At 39.7% G+C, this 18,486-nt stretch overlaps 1 long non-coding RNA gene across 2 annotated transcripts in view; it reads right to left on the bottom strand.

Moving 5' to 3' along the window:
- Nucleotides 1–18,486, bottom strand: part of LOC124427214 — a 209,671-nt gene that overhangs the window by 55,703 nt on the left and 135,482 nt on the right. For both annotated transcript variants that reach the window (XR_006942917.1, XR_006942918.1), the window contains one exon: nucleotides 12,410–12,566. This is a non-coding gene — a long non-coding RNA (uncharacterized LOC124427214). The remainder of the gene's footprint in view (nucleotides 1–12,409; nucleotides 12,567–18,486) is intronic.

The following is an 18,486-nucleotide window of genomic DNA, read 5'->3' as shown; positions in this document are numbered from 1 at the left end:
TTTCCTTTTATTTATTTATTTTTTTAATTTTATTTTATTTTCTTTTTTTTTTTTTTTCTATGTCTAACGACTTGAAGCGAGTTAACAACGTGAATTCTTGCAGCAACCCAAGCGCTTGTTTCTTCGTGGTCTTTAGTCAAAGAAAAAAATACAACGGGGAAGATGTATGTACGTTCATGGGAACGAGGTCGGGGTACTGCCTGTCGAAGAGGAGGATATACTCCTTGAGGTTGTCTTCTGAGAGGAATGGAAAAAAAGAAAGAGAGAGAGAGAGAGAGAGAAAAAAAAGGAAAAAAAATGCAAGAAAAAGAAAAAGAAGAAGATGAAGAAAAAGAAGAAGAAAAGGAAGGAGAGGAGGAGCAAGAGTAGGAGTAGAAATAGGAGGAGGAGGAGGAGGAGGAAGAGGAAGAAGAAGAAGAGGGATGGAGAGAGGAAGACGACGACGAAACGTCTTTTCTAATGGAATTAATGTACTCCTTATAACCCGCCCGGAGCATAAGATTTACCTTTCATCCTTGAGAATATGTGATCAGGGTATTAGTGCCTCTGTATTATTAAGAGATGAAAACTGAAAGTAGGAAGGCGGTAGTAGCAGCAGCTACGAGGTGAGAGAGAGAGGAGAGAAGTGAGGAGGGAGGAAGGGTAGTAGCAAGGAGGAGGTGGCCCGTAGAGGTCCACACGGAGGGAGGGTAGGTAGTTAGGTAGGTAGGTAGGTAGGTAGATAGGTAGGTAGGTAGGTAGGTATAGTAGAGTTTGAAAGTCCTCTGGCAATGGAGACGTTTTCCCGATTTCAATGCGAGCCTGATTTAAAATTCATCAGGCTCTTTAAGGGCTTATTTTTCTGCTCGCGCTCGAGGGTATTTATTTTTTTTGTCAGACGAAGATGAGGTAGGAAAGACGTAATCCTGTATTCCCGGCTTCCTCCTCTCTACCAACCGGGACGACGACGCTCATATCTCTCCTTTTGTCGTCGAACCATTTTGGGCTCGAGTGGGAGTAGATTTTTAATTTCACGTGGATGCACGCGAATCTTTCTTTCTTTCTTTCTTTTTCTCTTGTTATTTCCTTATCCTTCGCTTCTCTCATTTTTTTCTTTTCTTTTTTTTTCTATCCCCTTTCCATTTACTTTTTGTTACTATCTAGCGACAAAAATCCACTTCTTTACATTTTGCTCTCTCTCTCTCTCTCTCTCTCTTTCTCTCTCTCACTTTCTTTCTATCTCATGTTTCTTTTTTATTTTTTTGAAATATGAAAGATAAAAACGAAATACCTATCTCTATCTCCATCTCTCTTTTTCTTTTTATCTCTCGTATGGCGAATTATAGATTTTTCCGCGCTTTCGCGACGATCTTATCGTTCTCATTTATCTTAATTCGGGCGGAAACAATTTCGGTGGAAGAAAGAAGAGGGTAAAAGACGGAGAAACATGGAAAAAGAGAAAGAGAGAGAGAGAGAGAGAGAGAGTTCGCGTGGAGAGCGTCCAAATACGTTGTCGGAAAAGCCCAGGCAATTTTTCCACGGGAAAAAGCTTACAGATTGCATTAAGTGATATCCAGCCGAAATTACAATACGCTACATTTGACTCGGAATTTATAATATCCGCGATGTCGTTGGGTGCGTTGTCGTGGTACAGCCACCCTGGGACCTATATACCACGAAGCGTCGGGTTGTTGTTAATGCACCCTCCTACCCCACTTTTCCAGTCGAACCAATAACAGAGGACATTGAAAGAGAGAAAGAGATCGGGGATACCGGGCTTTAAAGTGGTCCAATCGTGGGACAACCCTCGTTCTCTCGCATTTTCTTTCAAAATCACACCCTCTCACGATCGTAATTTAACGAATTAGCGTGGCCAAAGCATTGAGAAAATTACATTAACATTTTTTTCTAATGAAATCGACTCAAATTCACGTACGCATATATATACATATATATACATTTCTAATTATTCAAAGGAATTTAATCATAGATTTTGATCATCAAATCAAAGAATGATCGTAGATAGATCGGTTTGTAATTTAGTTTGAAATTACAATTTGATGGTTCGACAATTCGTTACACAAACGCGTTGCAGCTATCAACAAATAGCGTTCCTTTGCTTTCTAAACAGTCCCTACGATCGAATAGTTCTACAATTCCCGATACCTCCCCCCTCATGCTTTTGCCTATTTTCTCTTTCCCACACACATTCTCTCTCTCTCTCTCTCTCTCTCTCTCTCTCTCATTCGTTAACGTGGACCATCGAAATGGCCGACTCGTATAATTATGACAGTATCTAATGGACAATGCTGGTGGTGGGTCCACGATCACCCTTAAAGAGAGAGAGAGAGAGAGAGAGAGAGAGAGAGAGAGAGAGAGAGAGAGAGAGAGAGGCACAGACCAAATCGATGTTATTTCGAAATATTAACGTAGACCAGAGCAAAGCAGGCTCGGCAGACGATGGTAGTACAACGTACGCCCTATTACCGTGATTAGCATACGTTGACAGGCAGGCTAGCATCCCTAAACAAGACTAGGGTGAGAGAGAGAGAGAGTTAGAGTTAGAGTTAGAGCTAGAGATAGAGATAGAGGAAGGAGGGTCGTTGGTCGCTTGGTCGGTCAGATCGGCGAAATCGACGATCCTGCCGGCTCACCCTGGAGCACCCTAACACTCGCGGCTTAGCCAGTAGAGACGCGAAACGTGGATAGATACTGGCCAGCCGCTAACCCGATTTGCACGACAGGAGTTTCTCCGTGTTGTGTGTTTCTCGCGTTACGACGAGCCGTGCTAAACGTCCCTTAGTCCGGTAGAGACAACACATCGGGGTTCTAACTATTTGTTTTTGCTACGGACCATTACGTTCTGCCGAACGTAGAACAAACGTTTATCTCTTTAATATTAACTCAAGTTAGCACAATACGTTTATAATACATTTATATGTCATCTATCATATATTATAAATTCATTAATTGAATAATTTAATATGAAATTATTATTATTATTATTATTATTATTATTATTATTATTATTATTATTATTATTATTGTATTTTACAGTTTAGTATAATTTTTGTATAATTTAATATAGTTTTATAGGTTTTGATCTGTTAGATTATTGATCATTCGAAACTATTACATATTGTTTTATAATATTTGTAAATTATTTGTTCAAACAAATAGAAGAATATAAAATTGTCATTTTATTTTATTTTTCACGGAGAACATAGACGATTATGAATTTTGTAAAAAATATTTCTTTTCAATAAACAAGCGTAACTAATAAAGCATATTACTACAAAACTAATTTACGTTAGAATGTACATCTTTAAGATAAATATTGAAAGATCACGCAAAATGAATGGGAATGTAGAAACGATTAACTAATAAAAGAAGAACGTGTATAATAGTTAGTAGATAGTAAGATGAGAGATGAAAAAGAAAAAGAAAGAGAGAAAGAGAGAGAGAGAGAAAGAGAGAGAGAGAGAGAGAGAGAGAGAGAGAGAGAGAGAGAGAGAGAAAGAACGACAAAAATGAAAGAAAAAAACAAAGAAAGAGAAAAAAACAAAAGGAAGAAAAAAAGTTGCAAAATCGTAGGAAGGAATTACGGTTAGCGAAAATCGAAGAGAGAAACACGCAACGACATCCTGCCACACAAACCGGGAATGGTCTGTTGTATATCGATGCATACGAAACGAGATCGAGCAACGAACGTGCGAATCGTGTTGCACGAGCACGGATAGCCAATACCGAAGAGATAACTCGATTCGGTGGACGAAGCGGGGGGGTGTCGAGCTGATGTTCATTCGACGCTTTGCGCGTGTAACATATTGCAACGAGCTATGCTAAACATTATGCCAGCGACGTCGACTGATGCCACCGCGCGACTAACTGGAACTCGGAAACCATAATGTACATATACATATACATATATATGTGTGTGTGTGTCTATGCATATATACGTATAGGTAAACGTCTCGCCACTCGTAATGAGAGAGAAAGAGAGAGAGAGAGAGAGAGAGAGAGAGAGAGAAAAGGAGGGAGGGAGAGGGAAAGGGAGAATATTCGCAGGCACACTCGTAACGTGCGCGAGAATAATTATCACACGCGGCCGGCCGTGTCATCTCGTTTCGCACGTTGACGAGCCATTGTTGAAACGTAGGAGAGGAGGAACGAGCGATCCTTAGGACGACCGATCGGATGACACCAGAGTAATAACCAAGCTATAAACAATGCTGATATATATGGACTTCGAGAAAATCAACGACCGTGAAAGAAAATATATTTTTGTATGTGTATATATATATATATATAGTGTGTGTGTATATATATATATATATTGTCTTTGAAAATATTAATCTCATGTCGTTTAACATTGATTTAGTTTACTTTTGATAGATCGTATCAATTCAAATGAAAAAAGAAAATTCAGAAAAGAGGAAAAACAATTGTAGACACAAGTGACAGATAAGTGATTATTTTTTATATGATCCTCCGAATTTTCTATTACAATCGATGAAGTATTAATCAGACGGTTAAAAAACGAAGAGCAAAAGAATAAGCAAAACGAAACGAAACGAAACGAGAGTGGATTAAACCAAAAACAAGAAACAAAAACAAAAAAAAAGAAAAAAAAAAGACAAAAAAGATAAGAAAGAAAAAGACAATAAAACATGGAAAACGAGAAAAAGGAAAGAGTAGAACGTAATTCTCGCATGTAATACGACGTTAACGAACAGGCCAATAATCGAGTAATCTTTAAGGTTGTGTTGTTTATTTTCATCAAATCGAGAAGAAAAGAAGCGGACATAGAAAAAGAAAAAGAAATATTCGAGGAATAAGTACTAGAAGAAAACAAGGAATAAGCAGTAAATAAATAAATATATATATATATATATATATACATATATACACATACATACATATATATATATATTTATTTATATGTATGTATGTATGTGTATATATGTATGTATATATATATTTGTATGTAAATATATATCAGAGCTTTTAGATTTAACACGTAGGTGAGAGAAGCGCGACGGTAATCGCGGCTCTACTCGCGTCTAATTTGCATTTGCGCGATCGTCCTGTTCTCCACCACTTTCACCTCCACTTCCTCCTTCTCCATCACCTCTTCATTGTCGTATTTGCATTTGCGACGAGAAGAGAGAAAGAGAGAGAGAGAGAGAGAGAGAGCGGGATGGGTAGGAGAGGGGAAGAGTAGATTCGGTTGGAAAATGGTGTTGGCGCGGGCGTCGGCTAAGTGCAAGGATAGCGGCAAACGACGTCAGAGCGGGGGTTGACGGACTCATTACGTGGCGGTTTGCATATAGAACGCGTAGGCAACCACCCTGGTTTGCCGATACACGCTTCCACACCACGAATATACATGTATATTCAAACGGACGGATGGACGGAGAGAGGAACGGACACTGACTGACTACTACGCGAGTAATATGGATTTGAGGGGTGGCAGCAGGCACAATGGTTCCACTAATGCACGACCACCCTTCTCTCGTTCTCTCTCTCTCTCTCTCTCTCAGTCAGTCAGTCAGTCAGTCAGTCCAGTCTCTCTCTCTCTTTCTCTCATATTCACTATCCACCACCTTCGACCCCCTTCGGACAAACTACCTATACAGACCATTCAATATTGGCCGGACCACCGACCACTGGCTTATCTCTACGGTTAATGGCGCGACATTGAAGCTCGGCGAAGAACTCAAATCGTCTCGTTTCCTCTCTCTCTCTCTTTCTCTCTCTCTCTCTCTCTCTCTCTCTCTCTCTCTCTTTGTATTTATCTAACCGTTGTTTACGATCGATCATTCAGGAATTTCGTTTTGAATATTCGTTGCCGAACGAAAAAAAAAATAATAAAACTTTGATAACTGCATAAAATCTCTTTCTCTTTCGTAGAACAATGGATCATGGACGAACGAAGAGCAAAGAGTCGTTGAAAGAGAGAAGTAAATGAGAGAGAGAGAGAGAGAGGGAGAGAGTTATCGAGGATTTTGCTCTACGCGGGTGGATCAAAGTTCGGTCGAGTACTTCGGCTGATATCCATGGCTCGCGCTAACACGAGATACCGATGGCTGTATCAGCATGGACCATTGCTCGCGTATCCGGCCAATTTCCTGCATCCTGATCCGATCGTCACTTTACGACGCATGTACCGACGTTCTGACCAACGTACGCATCCACCGGAGACACTGGTACCGTCGCAAACTATCTCTCTCTCTCTCTCTCTCTTTCTCTATCTCTCTATCTCCGTCTCTATTGCTATATGGACGGCTTCATACGCACGATCGACCCATATCCATCGAGTGGTGTTCCCATACCTACACGTCTCGATAAACCGTGTTTCCCGTATATTTGGAATATAATCTGACTGATTGCTGGGATTATCTCAATCTTAAGAATAATGTTCTCTCTTCGATCGATCAATTAAACGTTGAAAATAAAACAATTAGAAATTTTAACTACTTAAAGGAATATTTGGAAAAATATAATGAACATAGATTTTATCATGGATTTAGGAAAGGAAGATGACTTTTCTTTATCATTGTCATGGACGTTTATGAAATACGTGTTTTGCTTGATTATTCGCGATTTAGTAAGAGTATGTTTGAGAATATGTCTGAGAGAGAGAGAGAGAGAGAGAGAGAGAGAGAGAAAGAGAGACGTAGGTTAGAGGTGTAGGAGGAGGAGGAGGAGGAGTTGGCTGGCAATTGTATGGGAAACGGATAGAGTGGCGGCATTTGCTATTCCCGTAGCGCACGGACTACGTTCCATTGTCACATTGTGCCTGCTAATACGCTAAAAGCCTATCTGTGTTGAGATCTACGCGTAGAATATTGCCAAGCCCGGGATTCAAGTCGGCATAACGAGGTTACGTCGTCGTCGAAAGAGACAATCGCGAGTTAATGACTGCGTAATTGAACGGCCGCTGGTGTTGCCAATGGTTCGACGATTGCTCTTGGTAAAGGTGATGTTGGAGAGTCCAAAAGCGTATGGTACTTTGCAACTATATAATTATTTCGCGTTCATGGAAACCATGCCGAAGTAAGTATTTAATTTCTTGGAACGTACGAAATTTAATAGTTTTCCATAAAAGTTATAAACCATAATTGATTTTCTTATTGATATTGTATACAATAAAAGTCGATTGTTGTAATTTCAATGGAAATTATATTTGATCCTTCGGATTAGAAAACTTATCGTACATATTATATACGTTATCAATCGTTTTTATGTTATTTTATAGTTTGATGCATGCAAGAGAGTATTTATCTTTGGACACGAATACAATGGGGCCTTACTTATTTGTCTTTCATACCACCGAGTAAGGTATATTCGTAATTGGCGTATTGAAACGTGGTTGAGATCCTTTTTTTCTCCCCCTTCTCTTTCTCCCTGTCTGTCTGTCTGACCGTCTGTCTGTCTGTTCGTCTGTTCGTCTGTTCGTCGTACTCATTTATTTTATTGTAAATAAAAACACAGAGACGTAATCGACGACAGTACCGAGAAAAGAAGATTAACCTTTTTGCTCCTTTCGACGTGTACACCGAAAGAACGAGGTCCTCGAAAAGGATAGGATGGTGATAGTGGTGGTTCAATGGATAAAAGAAGGTTTCCCTTTGGTTTCAACCGCATCGCGTGCATCATCGAACCGCAACCTGCCCCAAATTCTTCGATTGCAGAAAAGGAGTTTCGTATATATGTATATGTAGTATGTAAGTACGTACATATGTGCATACTTGTATATAAAGAGAAGGAAAGAAAGGTAGAGAAAAGAGAAAGAGAGAGAGAAAGAAAGAATATTAAACTGGAATCTATGGAAAAGGGAAGAATTCTACGTGCATACAACGAGTCGACTCACGGAATGATATTTTTTTTATTTTTGCGATGGAAAAACGAAACGAACGAGAACGAGGGCGGTTTCTCGTTCCTGGTAGCCTCTACCTTCCTTTTCCCTCCCTCTTCACTCTCCCCTTCTTACTCTCATATTCTCTCTCTCTCTCTCTCTCTCTCTCTCTCTCCCTCTTTCTCGTTCTAAGTCTCGTTTTCTTCTTTTTTTACGGACGAATGAGCGGCTGACGAGAGCGTGCAAATTCTTTTAACGATCGTCAAAGCGACCGGGAGAAAAAGCGTGCCAGAACCAACGCGATTATAAACATTTTCTTTGATAAATATTCTCTTTCTCTCTCTCTTTCTTTCTTTCTTTCTTTCTTAGTGTCGTATTCGCTTAATTTCTCTCTAACGCACACGATGATTTTCTTTTCTCTTTAAGAGAAAAATAATTAACTTCGCTGCATTTGCTTTACGAGATTCTCATTGATCGAGCGCGTGTATCTACGTAAATTATAAAAAAAAAAAAGAAATAATAATAATAAAAAAACAGAAAGGAAGGAGGAAAAAAGAAAAAAGAAGAGAAAAAAAAATTGATTTCCACTTTGCCTATATACAAACGAACGTTGGTCCTGCTGCTCTTGTACGTCTCTTTTCTGTCTCGTTCGAAAACGCTAGGTCATAAAACGTATTTGCTGAAAAGTGCGCCGAAAAGCGCGACATGCGAGTGTAATAAAAGTTCGAATCGTAAAGTAACGGACGGGAACGCGAGCGAGTAAGGCCGTTAAAAAATTATGGGATAATAGTTCCAGTGCGGTCGACGGAAAAAACGAGTGGATGCGATTTTTTTTTGCCTCACCGAAAAAGAAAAAAGAGAGAGAGAGAGTGAGAGAGAGAGAGGAATGCAGGGTTCATTGCGTATCAACGAATAGGTGACATCGAGTTCGCTCGAAAGCTCAGTCATAAATATAAATATTTACCTCTCTCTCTCTCTATCTTTTTTATTCTTTTCATTTCTTTATGGAAAAATTCTTTTTCTCTTTCTATATCGCTTGAAAGGAAATAAGTATTGATGCAAAAGAAAAAATTATTTTTTTATTCGTTACTAATACGTGTACTCGTTTAAAAAAAGAAAGAAATAGAAATATACGGACACATGCATAACACACACACATACATACACATACACTCGCATTTATATATAAAAGTATATATCGTAGAAACGTTTATAAAGAGAAAGACAGAAATAGAGAGATAGAAAAGGAGAGGATAGACATAGAAGAAAAAAGAAAAAAGAAAGAAAAAAGAGAGTCGTATAACGGCTCATCGGGGGCTTTTTAGATGTCCGGAAGATCTCGGGGATATCACTGCGGCTTTATCATGAACAATACGAGATAAAGCAGGTCGAACTGCTCGCAATAAATTCGTACCGAGCTCCGAGATATTTCATAAGGGAGGAATCCATCAATAACGTGGATTCTCTTCCATCTAGGTATGTGTGCGATTCTCGGTGGGCAAAGTAACGCCAGGGGGTCGTTGGTGAATCGTATGTAGTAGCAACGATCCTCTCTCTCTCTCTCTCTCTCTGTCTTTCTCTCTCTATCTTCTACTAACTTGACTGAAACCAACAACCCTCCCTCTCAAACGCATGCGGCAATAAATAATGCGATAAAACACGAGTTTGTCAGGCTATCACGAGCTACGGAGAAAGAGAAAGGGAGAAAGAGTAAAAGAAAGAGAAAGAGAAAGAGAATTTTCTTCGAGGAAATATTCGTTTGGAACAAGGACAAGGAGACTATAGTATAGTGATAAAGAAGCCGCTGGTGACGCGCTTTGGAGAAGACGAATACGACGACAACGTTGTCGGCTTTCGGCTTTCCTCTTCCTTTGAAGTATACCGATAGGTATTTTCGGCATCCTCTCGCTTTCTCTTTCGCTCCCGTCACGGTTCACGAAATGGAGAGGAACACTTTGCCGAAAGAGAAGAGAAGAGGAAGGAGGAAGGGAGGCCAGGCCTTCGTCGTCTCGGTAAACTCGATTATGCTCGTGGCCGAACTAAATGAATTCCCTGGGACTCCTCTCTCTCTCTCTCTCTCTGTCTCTCATTCTCTCTCTCTCTCTTTCTGGTGTAAGTCAATTTCTTCTCAGGCCCCTTCTATATTTGCATTAAATCACCGATAAAGCCCGTAGATTCGGAGAAAGGAGAAGCAGAATGCTGTGAGATTATTGAGGAATATGTATAAGTACGATACGATTCGATTCGATTCAATTCGATTCGATTTGCGAATAGAGAGAGAGAGAGAGAGAGAGAGAGAGAGAGAGAGAGAGAGAGAGAGAGAGAGAGAGAGAGATAGTGAAAGAAGAAAAAGAAGAAAGAAAGGAAAAAAGAAAGGGATGGGGAGAGTGACTTTGCGCTTCTAAGGCCATCGAAGAATCGTCGAATATCGGGAAAAAGGTTTCCCTTGTTTCTCGCGAAAGTCGATGAATTATCGTCCACCTATATCGTTCGTTCGCCTTTCAACAACCGCTGACAGCACTCTCTTTCTCTCTCTCTCTCTCTCTCTCTCTCTCTCTTTTTCTCTCTTTTTCGGTCTTTCTTTCTCTGTTCATCTTTCTCCCGTATTTTTTCTTTTTCTAGTACTTCTCTTTTACCAGTGAACCTTGCGACTTCTTTTTCCTCAAAAGCAAAGAGAGGGTGGGGTGCCTGCTGCCTTGGCGGCGTCGATACTTCGACCGCTGTTTCGAGAAAGCATATTCATAAAATCGACGAAGCAAAACCGCTTTATGTCTTCTCTGAGCTCTACTACCAGCAGCTTTTCCTGATGAGGGGTTGTTGTGTATAAGGATGCTCTGCTTCTATTGCTACTGCGCGCGCGACTGCTGCTGCTGCTACTACTGGCTATTGCTAACCTCTGCTACTGTTACTAAGGCTATTGCTGCTACTACTGATATTGCTGGTGTTGCTGTTGGTGGTAAACTTCGCTTATTCGAACAGTCTCGATATGTCGAATTTATTAGCACTAAGCCCCGTTCAGAGAATGAAACGACCAATGCCAATCACGAATTACGTCCAATAACTACGGATTGTAAGCGCGTCCTTCTTGCTGGCAAATTTCATTGATAGAATCGTTACAACAAGCTTTCCTTCTCTCTCTCTCTCTCTGTTTCTCTCTCTCTCTCTCTCTCTCTCTCTCTCTCTGTCTGTCCGTCTGTCTGCTGTCTGCTTCGTATCCGAAAACACGAGGAACGTTATCTTACGCTAACGTATAAACGTTAATAACGGCGAATGCGTGGTCGAAGCGTATTTCGCTTTTGACAATACGGAGAATTATTATGCGAAGGGTGCCACGTACGAGACTCGCGTATGCAATGCCATTTGCTCGTGACGGACGTTATGACTCGCCGTTACGTTTATGTCGGGCATAAAAATACGAGAGAGAGAGAGAGAGAGAGAGAGAGAGAGAGAGAGAGAGAGACAGATTTGGATATCAAATCGACGGCGTATGTTTCGACAATCGGTTCCACGTTCCTTCTCTTAATATTACTTCAAAATCTATATTTAAGCCTGTAACTAAAATTAAAAATTTTTTTTTTTTTTTTTAATCGAGTTTTATACTCTTGCTGCAACATTCGATACTAATAACCGATAAGTTATCTTACGCAACTTTCTATTTTGGTAAAAATTTTCGATCGTGTTGACGTATAATCAGAACGAATAATTATCGAAAATAAAATCAATATTTAACCATCAATTAAACATTGATATCCATTAAACATATGTAAATACACGTGTGATTATTTGCTTAAAACGATTCCGAATAATGAAGAATTAGTGTTATTTTTATGTATATAGGATATATCATTTTCGACTTGTTGTATATATTAAAAAGATTGAACGAAAGGAGGAAGCGTTATCGAACGATTTTAGGAAGGTACATATCAGGATAAGGGGTGGCAGAGGATGAAGTTTTACGATTTTTAGGTTTCGTCGATTTAACGGCGCTTTTAACGACGACGACGACGACGACGACGACGACGATGACGACGGCGAGGACGACGAAGACTTCCAATTCCACACCCACACTCGTCACATCCCAATCCACTCCTATGACTACTTTTGCCAACACAACATACCAAAGGCATCAAAAGCGGCACGATATTCTGCAAAGGCAGAAACGTTGCTAGGAAGAACCAATGGCGTCACTCTGGCCACTACTACCATCATCACTACCACCACCATATCACTACACACCACACACCATGCGTATTATCGAGTTACATCTAATCATCATAACCTCTTGTCCGACCACCCAGCCAACGAGCTGGGATTGTAAAAGTTTAATATCTACCGGTTTACGATTCCGTGACACATCCAAACCAACGTCGGCATTGGTGTATTATCATCCACGTATAGAGAGAATCCTGCCGCGACGATACTCGTATGAATATACTCGTATAAGTATATAAATTTCTGAATATATGTGTGTGTATGTGTGTATGTGCGCGTGTTTGTGTGTTTGTGTATAGTACGATACATGCACGTGTAGAGACTATGAGAATGGTTCTGTAATACGATTCTCCCTACCTTTTTCTCTTCCTCTTCGATGAATCCACGATACAACTTCTTCCAATGCACACGTGGAAGCCCGATGCAGTCCACTACTATCCGTTTACTTCGACGAAAGTCTTTACTACGTTGGGTCATCTCTTCGTACTAACTTCGTGCAAGGAGGAATGATACCCTGAAACATAAGTAGATATTCGTTAAGTGTGTTGGTGTATAAAATCCGTCAGATTTCATGAATCGAAGATATTTTCTTTCGTTTATATAAATGAAAGAATTTCGAAGGAGAGAAGGATAATTAAAAAGAGTAGTATATACACCTATCATACACACGCACACACACACACGCACACGCACACACACATATATATATTCTACGTATATTCTACATATATATATATTCTACGGTATATATCCAATAAAGCCATATACATGTAAGGTACGTGTAGGAGAACAATAATACAAATACATCCACGTTGGGATCGAGCGATAAACGAGATACCAACACGCAAATGGAATACGTGCGAACGAAATCCCACGAATCACGGAGCATGGAATATAACAGTTAGAGGATCGAATAGGAGAGAGAGAAAGAGAGAGAGAGAGAGAGAGAGAGAGAGAGAGAGAGAGAGAGAAAGGAGATGTGGTATATATCCATGTAGACGTTTCGGTTAGTTTGGATTTGGTTTCAAGTTTACGTTTCGGAGCTTCCTGAGTTTAACAAAGCACGTAAACGCCTAGCGTTTCAGCTACACCAATGGATTATTATATTTATTAGTCGATAAATATTAAAAGCAGTATATATATATATATATATATATATATATATATATATATGTATGTGAGTCTGTTGTATATGTATATGCATTCAAAGGGATGACGCGTGTATCGTTTTGGCATGGTCAACTCAACGTCCCCTATTCCATTCTCTTCTCCCCTATACCCCCCATCCCTTCGATCTATCCTCCAATTACGACTACCACACAATGTATTTTCAATTTGGATGTCTCGCCAAAACAGAGATGTCTGTTTCATGTTTGTACAAAATTCTTCTCTCCTATATTCGTATAATATTTAATATGCATAAGTATATGTCATATATTAATATACACACACACACACACATTACATGCACGCATATATATATATATACTATAATAAATTTTCTCTATATGTAAATATATAAACGTAAAGTAAACAAAAGTGTTTCAGAATAAAAATTGGATAATACACGTGCATCGTGTACATAAAAGACTTTCTTTATCTTTATCTTTTTCACTATGCGTGTATGTAGAGACAGAGAGAGACAGAGAGAGACAGAGAGAGACAGAGAGAGAGAGAGAGAGAGAGAGAGAGAGAGAGAGAGAGAGAGAGATAGGAGAGGAGAGGAGAAGGAGGAAAGAGAAGGAGGTGGTCGTTCCTCAACAACGTCGATCGTATTTGCAGTCAAAGCAAGACGGAACAGCGCGAGCGATCGTTTTTGCCGACGTGAGATTATTCGAGAGGTTCCCCCAACAGCGAAGGACGCTCTTGGTCCCTTCTCGACGCGAGTAAGAGGAATAGAAAGGAAGAGGAGAAAGAGGAGGAGGAGGAGGAGGAGGTGAAAGAAGGAGTAAGAGAAGGAGGAGAAAGAAGACGGAGTACGAGAGCCCTACAGAATCTCCCGAACTTGTATCTACTCTCATCAAAGAGGATCCATTTCTTTTTGGCTTTTTCCTCTTTTTTCCTCCTTTTCTTTTTTCTCTTTTCATTCTCCATCTACTATTCCTCCTCCTCCTCCTCCTCCTTCTCCTTCGAAAAGAAGGAACATCGCACGCGCGACGGATCGGATGTGTCGGGTTTCCAAGCAACTCTGTGCTTGGTTCTTCGTTACACGTAATAAAGAGAGGGCAAACAGGCGAAAATAAGAGAACGTGACCTCTCGCAAGAGAGCAAAGCCTCCAACAGAGAAAGAAAGAAAGAGAGAGAGAGAGAGAGAGAGAGAGAGGTGTAAGATTACGTCCTTATAGTTTAGCTACTCCTCCTACCCATCACTACTACTCACTTCCCGCTACCACCACATCATCATCACTCACCTCCCACACCCTCCGTGATAGAGACTATGTGTAGTCCTCTTCTTAAGTCTTCCTTACGTTTCTTCACCACTTCTCCAACGAAAACACGACGAACCTTTTTCCTTCCTTCCTTCCTTCCTTCTTTCTTTCGTTTTTTTTTCCTTCGTTTTTTTTTCGCGTTCACTTCCCACACCTCCCTTTTCGCTGTTATTTGTCGTCTACTCGATCGTGATTCGTGCGTTCGAGACATACGTCGGTGTCGCCGAGTGAACGAACATAATCTCCCCATTTGACCCAATTTCCCCTCAATATCGGACTAAATAAATGAACGAGGCTAACATTAAATGAATCAAGACATTTATTTACTCGAGGAAAAGGAAAAAGTATTTCGTGTCGTTAATTCTTCTCTGGCCTATTTCTTCCTCCTCTTTCTATTATTCCTTCTCTCTCTCTCTCTCTCTCTCTCTCTCTCTCTCTCTATCTATCTATCTATCTATATATCTTTCTGACGTCCTCTGTTTTTTCTATCTTTCCTTTTCCTCTTTTTTTTGTTTTCTTTTTTTTTTCTTTTTTTCGTCACGCATTCCTAGACCATCAGGAGATAAGAAAACAATGTAGGTTTATCGAGTATTGTCACGAAATCGCAACACTTTAGTCGGACCCTCTTTATATCGGACACCCTTCTACCAATTCACGATGATCTCTTCCGGGTGGAAAGTTACACGATACTTTTATCCTCTGTCACTCTTTGAGCCTTATTTAATTTCACAGGTAAACCGAGGATTCCCTAAACAAAACTTCGATCGACGATCTTTCGGAAGAGAGACAGAGAGAGAGAGAGAGAGAGAGAGACAAAAGATAGAAAGAAAAGAAAAAATGTAGGTGAAGGAGGGGTTGACAAAAAAAAAGAAAGAAGGAGAAGAAAAAGAAAAAGAAGAAGAAAAAGAAGAAGAAAAATAAGAAAAAGACGAAGAAGTTTATCGATACAGGAAAGATCAACGACGCCTCGTTGAACCCTTGTGTCCTAGGAATTCCCTTTCTTGTCTCCGTTGTTGTTGTCTCTTTCGCACTTGACTTCACGACGAGTAAAATACACTATCCGTTCTCAGCTGAAAGAACTGAGAGAAAATCTTTCTCTCTCTCTCTCTCTTTCTCTCTCTCTCTCTCTCTCTCTCTCTCTCTCTCTTTTTCATTCTCTTTTTTGCAAAGTGATACGACTCGCTTTGCATTCGAATGCCTGCACCGATATGTACCATTACCGAGAGAGTAAAAGAGAAAGAGAGAGAGAGAGAGAGAGAGAGAGAGAGAGAGAGAGATGGAGGATGAGAAGGGTGGTACAGAAAGGAGGGTGCAATGGTCTCGCGTGATAAAAAGAGAGAGAGAGAGAGAGAGAGAGAGAGAGAGGAGAGAGAAAGGAGAATAAGAATGAAGGAAAAATTGGTCCCGTCGATTTGCGCCCACGGCATGGGATCGTCATTAGACCTTCCAGCCATTTGCATGGAGAGGAAACGTGGTCTGAGTTTCCGCGGATCTCGGTTTAGCATATTCCACGCGTAAAGCCGTTCTCTCTATCTCTCTCTCTCTTTCTCTTTTTTTCTCTTTTCTCTTTTCAACTCTCTCCACCCATCACCTCCGTTACCTCATCTCTCCTACATCTCTCTTTCTCTAGAATGCGCCGCGTAGTCGTAAAACCAGCGACGTAACGTCCGATCGAAGGAAATCATCGAGAACGAACGACAATCCTCATCCTATCTTCGTATCCAACAGTATAGTAATTCTTCTCGATTCATTGTATATACGTATATATATATATAGTTCTAAATAAATATTACGTCTCCTTGGATCCTCGCCCAGGAAGATCGATTTATTTATATATATATATATATATATATATATATATATATATATATATATATATATATGTATCTACGGATTGATGTATATATGCTCCAGTTGATACTTTTTCTAATGATAAAAGGATATCACGATTGATATAGAAATTTTCTTCTTTTCGAATCAAAAATCTTTTTTTATCACAGAACTCGTGTCATAGAATATCATCAATCCTTTTATGTTTTTATTCGTCTTTTTTATCGTCTTTGATCTATCTTTTTTTCACTTTTTTTATTCTTATCTTTTTATATCGAATATTTTTACTTCTTCGTTTAATTTCTTCTCTGTGTAATTCTTTCTTTCTTTTTCTTCTTCTTTTACTTGTTTTTTTTTTGTTTTATATACTGCACATACTATATAATTAGATATTATCTTGTAATGTAATCATTCAATGTAATCATGAAATTAAATAGCATTCGATGTATATAGAAATCCAATAGTATTGTACTTTCGTTACATTCTTGTTTTTTTTCTTTTTTTTTTTCTAATGTTTCAATGAAATTGAACAGATTTGATTGTAAAAAGAAAATGGAAAAGAAAAGAAGTATATTCGAATAGATGACAAGTCTTGTTCCCTTTCTATTTTTCTCTGTTCTCTGGAATGTTTCAAAATTAAAAGAAGATGAAGGAGAAGAAGAAGAGGCTCGCGAGCAAGGTATTGACCTACTAAAGTTACCCTCGGTTCCTCAGAAACGTATCATCCCTTCGTTCATTATTTACTCCCTCATAGCATGAAACTCGTATGTTTCAAGAAGCGGTAACAGCAGCAGTAGCAGCAGCAGCAGCAGCAGTAACAAGAGCGACACCATTAATAGGAACGGTAACGGCAACAGCAATACCAACAGCAACAGCAAGATCAGTAGCAACAGCAAAGGCCCTTAGAAAAAAACCGACAAGCAGAGGGGTATGCTGCAGTTAATTCTTCTTGTCTTTTCAACCCCGTTCCTTTAGTAAGTAGGCCAGTGGCCTACTAACAGCAACTGGGTGGTTGTTCTGAAGATGTTACCGACTGGAGGGTTGCGGAATAACGCAGCAGGAGCTACCACAACGATTTTGATGAATTATGAAGCGTTGTTAGGTATATATATATATATATATATATATATATATATATATATAGAACGAGTGGATCGCTGAGAGGAAAAGGACAAGCCCTTTTTTTCACTCGACCTCGTTTCTCATATATTTTAATCCCGTTAATTTTAATAACTCGAATCCATCTCTTAAGAGGATCTGAAATCAACGATGGTATTTTCTCTCTATCGAAATGTGATAAATCAAGAAAGAGAGAGAGAGAAAGAGAGAAAGACAGAAAATGGCAAGCTGTTTTATTGACGATCTTGTTTCTTTTATATATATATATATATATATATTTTTTTTTAATCCCGTTAATTGCGATCAAAAATTCTCTCAAATGGGGAAAAAGTCGCGGATAATATTATTTCCTTCACATCGACATATGTATGAGGTATCGAGAGAAACAAAGAGATTCGATTTGTTTCATATGAACAAAAGATATAAAAGACACGTCCATGTATTTTCTCCTCCTAACTATCTCTTTCTTCCTCTCTTTCTGTCTCCGACTAAGAAAAGAACAAAAAAAAAAAAAATAAATAAATTTCTACCGGTGAAAAACACGATGAACTCTCGCTAGGAGCATATTTTCTCCAGTGCGTTTTTCCGCGTAAACTGAAAAAGGGTGGGTGGTGGTGGCATATATACCACCCGCAGCGAACCAAGCGACCCCTTCTCTCCCACCCACCCCCACCCCACTCTTTCTCTCTCTCTCTCTTTCTCTCTCCCTCTCTCTCTCTCTCTATTTTCCTCCTTTCCTACTCTCTCGACGTAGTTGGACTAATTTAAATATCAGTTCGGCAAGGGCGGCTTGTAAATCTATCAGCCGTGTAGAAATTTATGGGTGAGGCGCGTATGGATGTTTTATTTAGTAGCTCTCGCATTGCACTTGGGTTTGGGTTAGGCACCCGCGCGCGTGTATATAAGGTGCTTCATGAATAAAATATCACTGCTAATGCCCGGAGGCCGGGCGACGCGTTTTTCTCTCTTCGCTCTCGCTATCTCTTTCCCTCATTCGGTTCTTTTCTATCTCGTTCTTCCTTTCTCTTCGCGTGCAATTTCTCTCGGGCGAAGATG

This window comes from Vespa crabro, chromosome 10 (assembly GCF_910589235.1).
Source record: "Vespa crabro chromosome 10, iyVesCrab1.2, whole genome shotgun sequence".
Classification (NCBI taxonomy): Eukaryota; Metazoa; Arthropoda; class Insecta; order Hymenoptera; family Vespidae; genus Vespa; species Vespa crabro.
The sequence above is the reverse complement of the archived record's forward strand: the minus strand, read 5'-3'. Positions and strand labels throughout refer to the sequence as shown.